General features: G+C 39.1%; 1 protein-coding gene across 1 annotated transcript in view; it reads left to right on the top strand.

Moving 5' to 3' along the window:
• CDKAL1 (CDK5 regulatory subunit associated protein 1-like 1) overlaps window positions 1-5,458 on the top strand; it is a gene marked incomplete at its 3' end in the record, with an annotated part of 265,833 nt that overhangs the window by 5,914 nt on the left and 254,461 nt on the right. The gene's annotated exons all lie outside the window — the stretch shown is intronic.

The raw sequence follows: 5,458 nt of genomic DNA, 5'->3' as shown, positions 1-5,458 counted from the left end.
AGCGTCACCTCTTCATGCAGGTGCTGCAGATATCCATATGTAGATAAAATACACGTTTTCTTCCTCAGCTATGTCCTTTCAGAAACACAGGGAATAATTTGATATGTAGCATGCAGGTCTTGGAGTTATTCTCAGAGCTGACATTTCACCTCTTCTGAAAACCTCTGTTGGAGGAGGATATTTTTGTGCTTTTATTTATTTTTGCCTGGAGCCCATCTTTACAATCTCAGTTTGGAGGCTGATGGAGTGAGCATTTATGTCTTTTTGAAGTATTTTCAGAAAAAAACAGGCTTGCTGTTGTCAGTAGGAGAACATGCAACTTCTTTTTTCCCCTGGAATGTTTACATGTTACCTGACGGGTTTTGCTGGAGGATGCAGCATGGTGACTAGGGCTGTTTTGCTAGAGATTGGTCCTCAAAGAGCAATTTAGTAAACTCCAATCATTTGGCTAAGCATCCTCAAATGAACTTTACATCTTCACATGCCTGACAAGGAAAATACAGTAATTCTTTGGGGGCGCTGGAAGCGCACAAGGAAGCTGACAGGCCTAAGTAGACTTGAGTGGTTCTGCTCTAATTAATAATGTTGACAAGCTTTCCTCAGGTTTTCCACTTGCCTTTGGCTATGGGGCTGGCCCTGACCTAGAAAGCACAACACACATGAGTTTCTCACACCTTTTGCTTAGCATGTGGCGACCTCAAAGGTTTCACAAAACTGAACAAACTCACCGTATATGAAACAAGGAGTTCCTGTGTCCTTCTCTTTTTTTCCAGTTCCTTCCCAAGAGCTTTTCTGTGACCCTTGTTTGGGCTCTACTGCAGCCCATCTCCCATGAGCTAACTTAATGGAATAAAATGGTAATCCCCCCCCCCCCAAAACTTGGCTCAGTAGGTTTCTCCTGTATGGCTGAGTTAAGTGGGGCCCTGGAAGGGTCCACTGAACTGCAGAGCTTGGGGCAGGGGAGGAGGGATGCCAGATGGCCAGAATTGAGAAAGAGGAGTGGTTGGAGTTGGAGAAAGGCAAGAGAAGCAACAGCAGACAGGGAGGATGGGAAGCAAGCCTTTGGGTAGTGATGAGACATTAGATTGGCTCAAAGCCTGTAAAGCCACAGTTTAAGTTACTATTCGTAATTTTTCAAACAGAAAATAGCTGTGTGATTTTTATGGATCTCCAGGAATGCATTCCAGATGCTATAGAGGCACCATCTTTTTGTTCTGGGAATGGTGAGTGCTCTTTAAAACTTACAGCTTCCTACTGATTAATTCAGCAGATGAGATGGTTGGAAGATCTTTCACACATTTGAGTCTTTAGCTAAATAGCATTTCTTTTCCCCAGAGACATCACAACATCATTTCTACAGCCTGGGAAGTAATATCCCTCCCAATTTTATTTTTTATAACCTTTGGCAACCTGGTCTCATCATATACCCAGGTCATACTGTATTCAGCTAGAGCTTTTTCATGCATGCTAACATTTCTTTGGGCATTTCTACCCACAACGCTCCCCTTGATTTATGACTTCTCAACTTCCTAAAAGACCTGATAAGGGGTGTTGTGGATTTTGTGTAACAGAAGGCCATGAGAGTGGCTTGGTGCATTTTGATTTAACTGTACTTACGTGAGAGTCACTGGGCTTGTGCTTGTACAGCAGTAGGGAGGTGAGACCTGTGTGTGGTGGGAATAGCTCACTGGTGTAAAAAGTCACTCAAGGTATGCTCAGTTCTCATCTGCCTAGTAGGATTTGGGTTGAAATGCTTACATTTTCGTTTCAGATAAAAATACTTCCTGTTAAACTTCAGCACGAGAAACTATTTCATGATTATTTCCCAACTGCTGTCAGTGCAAGGTTTAACAAGCTTACTGCAGAGCACTTTTCCCTCTATTTTATGGATTTTGCTTGCTCCTTTACTTGTATTTGACTGTTATTTAGTCCTTCTGCTGCAGGGAGCCTTCTGCTCATTGTTTAAACACTTCTTCTTTATTTAATTCCACCAAAAGTGGATTTTGGAGGAAAAAGTTATGGTTTACAGGTATAATCCCTGACATCGTATATCTGGTACTAGAGCACCACTTTACAATTTGCATGTTTCATGCTGACCAGTCTGTAGTTTACCAGTTTTGCTCCCTGCAGAACAGACTGCTCTTGATCTCAGATGCCTGCCATGGCCTCATCTGCAGCTGGGATACCTTGATGGGTGGTAATGGTGGCTCTCTGAAAGCTCAGAGTCATTCCCTTTGGAATTCAGAGCTTGTCAAAGTTCAGTGGGCTGCTCTGCTTATGGAAATGAAAGTAAGCAGGGATGATCTGGCTTCTCTCATCTCCCTCCACCAAAGAGCTAGTTCACAATGACTTTGGATGTCACAGGTTGTCTTCCACGGAACTTAGCCCATCTTCTCTCAAATTTTCTTTGTAAAAAGCAGAATACATTGAACATATTTCATTAAGTCTGATAGTACACTTGCAGTTGCAATGGCTGTATCTGTGCAGTGGAGTGTAATCTGTGATCTCACTGCAGATCTTGTATGAGTCCTCTACTGTGCAGTTCTTTTTTTCCAGGCCCTGGTTGTTCCTCACTTGTTTTTTGTTCCCCACCCATTACTTGAGAAGTAGCTCAAATAATTCCTGTCTTTAAAAAAGAATTGCTTCAATTAAATTTCTATTCAGAACCTGTAAGTAGTTTTTAGAAAAGAGTGTATTTCTAGAAAATGTTTCCTGAGTCAATTAAATTGAGAGTTCAAGGTAAGGTTCGTGTAATTGAAAATATAAAAGGTTTCTAAAAGGGAAGATGTATTTATTCATGCCACCTACTAGATTCCATGAGGTATTATTCTCATTACTATTCATGGTTCTGAAGGATAAAGGCTTTTCTAATACAGTTGCTGCACTAACTAGATTTCTGAAGAATATTTTTTGTAGGCTTTTGTTAATATGAAGAGGGCTCATTAAACAATATTAAAAGGAGTTGACAGTGTAGTACTGGAATGCCTGTTTGGAGAAGTGGTTTATTGAAAATGAGGCAAAAATTTTCATCATTTCCTTACAATGATTTTTCATTTATGGTGAGTTTCATGGACTGTGTACAGTATATTATGGATGTAATGAAAGTAGACGATGATTGAAAATGTAATTCTAACATTTTCACTTAATTGCATTTTAAAGGGAAAAAAAAATCTCAGCCTGCAGAAATCTTTATTCTGTATAGATCTGTACAACTTTTTTAAAGTTAAATGAAGGCAATGCTTATTATGAAGAATATGCAGCTTAACTTTTTCCCTTTAGCTCCAGTTATAGTCCCAGAAGATACAGCAAAAATGTTAAAGCTGTGAAATAACATTAAAATGTCATTTAATGTGTCAAGGGAAACCTTGTTTATTTTTTTCCTCTGATAGAAAGACTTGAATAGAAGCTTCTCCTTCTGTAGTGCTCCCAGGTTTTCAAGTAGATGGAGAGGGCTGTTGCCAGCAGCAGGTTATAGCAGCTGCAGAGTTGCCTGGGGATGTGTGCCTTGTTTGCTGGAGACAGGTCCTGCTGCCTTGCCTTGAGGCGCTGGGTTGAGCCTCCTAGACTCTACCAGCAGTGGGTTTTATCCACTGAGTTAGTGGAGTGTCACGTGGTGCTAGGTGACATTTTTAGGTAATGTAGTGTGTGGAGTATGATTTTTTTATTTTATAATTTTTACTTGGATGTGTAGAAGGAAGTGACCTCTTAAAATGTTGCAAAACCCTTTAATGTTTACCACGGAAAGAAAAGGAGGATTGCAGTTCACAGAGATGTGTTGCTAGGTTCCCTGCCTAACAAATACTAAATTAGCATTTTGTCATAGTTCTTTATCCACAGAAGTATTATCAAGGAAGATATGAAAGGATTTACTTTGATATTATACACCTTAGCATGCAAGGAGTGGGCCAATGAGGCAATGTATAATGAATGTCTGAAGATGTCCTGGAAGTCCTACTGGAGCAAAACTAAATAGTTTATAGAGGTTTCCTCTGGTTATATTAGATAAGAGGTAGTAGGCATAATACATTTTCCTGTTACCTTATCCTTGTCTGTGTCCAGGATATTTATTTTTTTTCCTTCAAAATACCTCATTTTAGTCCAGCAGCCAGCACAAGGTATTTGACAAAGATGGCCCATAATCTCCTTTAGTGTCACAATCTGTGTGTTCTTGGGAGATTTCATTTGAGCTATAACTTGTAAATAAATTTGTCCATCTTATAAGTATGAAGTGAAAAATGTGAAAAGTAGAACTGTGTGTGGTACCTGTCTTTTTTTTTTTATTTTGTTCTTTCTTTTTTTTTCGTGTTCAGTTTGCATTTGCTGGAGATACCCAGTTACTGAGGGTAGCACCCTTGTGCTTGTTCAGCATCCTTTGTCTAGTGCATTCATCTTGGAGGCAGCTCAGACAAACTGGAGAGTATAAAATTGTCTAAGCTATTGTGTATTTTGGATAAGATAGTTTTTGTGAAAAATGTTATGACATGTCTTAGCCTGTTCCAACATAACAGTAAACACTTCATGAATCCATATATTGCTGGAGAAAATAGGGATTTACAACGTTCCAGTTTGACAGAAGTCTGCCAGGAGGTTGTGATACAGCATGCAACTGTGAAAGATAATTCTGTAGAGCAACCCATAATATGTCAGACCTGGCAAGTCTGCTAAAATTATTCAGTGCTTCTCTTCTTTGCTGTTTTGCACATTATAATGCAGTAGTTGTGTTGGGTTAATGTGTTAATGGATGATCTTCCAAGCTTAATGAGCATAAGTAGGTTTAGCATCTGACTGTTTTGTATGCAGCCAATAGTTTTTTGTTCAGGGCTTGCTGTAGTTTGGAGATGCATTGATAGCTTGCTATTCAGTGGTGAATTCAGAGTGAGTCAGAATATTGCTAACAAAATGAACAGTGTTAACTATTTAATCTTAGTGTTTTGGTTTCCTACTTTATGCTAAGGTAGCAACAAAGCTGAGAAATTATCTAAGTTAATATCCTGAGAAATGTTTCTCTGCTGAAGGCAAGCAGTTAAAGCTTGAAAATGCTCAATATGATTTTAAGTAAACATTTACTTAAACATTTTTAAGTAAATGCACATTTAAAAGTAAATAAATATTTTTAAGTAAACATCAGATGCCTGATGTAGCTGGTCATTCCTGACTAGAGCTGCATAAATACTTAGGCTCCAAGCCAGTGGTTCCTCTCTGCATAGGCTGTCCCTTGAATTCTGAGTGCCTTCTTCTTGAATTATTTTTTATAAATTATTATTTTTTTCTATAAATTATAATTTTTAAAAATAATTGTATCTCCGTCCCATTTTCTTGACCAGATTCTCTCTCTCATGGCACATAAAGGTTGACTGAAGTTGATTAAGGCTTTCCAGGTTGTGCTTCTGTCCAAGATGCACAGTGGTAGTGGTGTCTGTAGATACTCCTCAGGCTGAGCCACACGTGCTGTACCCCG

This window comes from Merops nubicus, unplaced genomic scaffold (assembly GCF_000691845.1).
Source record: "Merops nubicus isolate BGI_N331 unplaced genomic scaffold, ASM69184v1 scaffold4387, whole genome shotgun sequence".
Classification (NCBI taxonomy): Eukaryota; Metazoa; Chordata; class Aves; order Coraciiformes; family Meropidae; genus Merops; species Merops nubicus.
The sequence above is the reverse complement of the archived record's forward strand: the minus strand, read 5'-3'. Positions and strand labels throughout refer to the sequence as shown.